Raw genomic sequence first — 1,690 nt, 5'->3', positions numbered from 1 at the left:
AGGAATGAAACAAAAAAAACCCAATAAAATGCAAAAAAGGAAAAATGTGAGCTGTAAGCTTTAACTATTACTTTAGATGTGTTGTAATAATTCCCTTTATGCAGAGTGAATTAACTGGATACATAACAGCTGACACTGATAGTTTCATGTTCCTGATAGTTATGCCTCAGTGTAGTAGCATGGAAACGAATTATCTATCCACTGTTTGGTCACAGATGAATGTTGGAGGTCAGTTGTTCTTCAAAAACAAACATTGACAAATTTATATTTGGGGTCATCAGCCAAATGCTCTCCATCTTGGGTTTGTTTACACATAGTTTTCAAAAATGCAAAGCATTTAATGATAAATAGAATTATCAGTGGGATGCAACAAGATGAGCAAAATCTTTTAACTGTCTCGCTAATCCATATAGTCATCAATGTATGCAGTGCATTTGATGTTCACAAACGTTTTAACCAGTATAACTCTCTAGTTTAAGTATGTGTGCAACACCATCAAAATAAACTAAAGTCGTGTTGCTTATGTAAAACTTGAAAATTATTTTTATGGGATAGGCTGATACATTTCCAAGTTCTCTGTTGTTTAGGTTTGTAGTTATGAAATGGCATGCTACTAGATTGACCATGTGCTGTGTTCTCTGCTACAGTTTGTACTGGGCGGCATTGCCCATAGAAAACAAAGTTGTATTTGAGATTATGACTATCATGTAAACTGAACAAGGAGTGAACAAGGTGAGTTTTTTATTCTTGTTGATATTATTAGTAGTATTATTACAATTATAGTTTGGAATAGAGAAGCCATGAAAAGATGAACTGCGAAGCTTTATACTTGTTACTTCCGGAATTCAAAGTTCTGTTTTTTTCTTGAGATAACTTTTTTCATGAGTTGACATCACTTGCAAAAGAAGTTCTGTAGAGAGCTATATTCCTTAAGTTGTTTCAAGCATTGAGTGATTTAGGTCAGCTCTGACAGAAGAAATGCAGAATCATCTTGGCATGTGCATGAAGGAAGAACTTGTGTTAAAATATTTATTTGTAATGTTTAGCTCCACATAGACTTGATTACTGACTTGGGAAGTTAAATGTATAACTTATTGAAATTTTAAACGTTTTGGATCATTTTCAAACACATAAAAGGTAATACCAGTTTAAACAAAGATTGATAGGAAGTAAAGCTAGTTTTATTAATGTGATGTAAACTGTTAGCAGGGTTGAGGGACCATGTCAGCTGTTGCCACTAATCTTAACTGATATCCCTTTTGCTGGCATTTTACAGATAGGCGTTGTCATCTAGGACCCTCAGAAAGTACAGCCCCAGCTTTTAGCAAGGTTTGCTTTTCTTCCACAATAGTCGACACTTAGATTAACCCCCATGTTCTACAGTAACACAGTTTTAAATTTGCTTTTCTTTCTGAGGTGTTAAAGAACTAGACAGATTGCCAAAAAATGTAGGTAAAGGAAAACTACTGAAGACTTTTGACACTAACTGTATTGTTACTTGTGCTTACGTGTCAGTAATGCCTATTGACTGTGTTTGCTGTCCTTTATCAGTACAAAAGTGAGCCTGTGCCTTCATTGTCAAACCCATTATAAAACAAGTGAAAGCTGGATGTAGAGCCCACAAAATGTAGCTTCTTAAATGATATCATCTTCACATTTAATGCAGATTTCTGGAAATTATTAAGAAAAT

This window comes from Alligator sinensis, unplaced genomic scaffold, assembly GCF_000455745.1.
Source record: "Alligator sinensis unplaced genomic scaffold, ASM45574v1 scaffold791_1, whole genome shotgun sequence".
NCBI lineage: Eukaryota > Metazoa > Chordata > Crocodylia > Alligatoridae > Alligator > Alligator sinensis.
Note: the sequence above shows the minus strand (reverse complement) of the source record.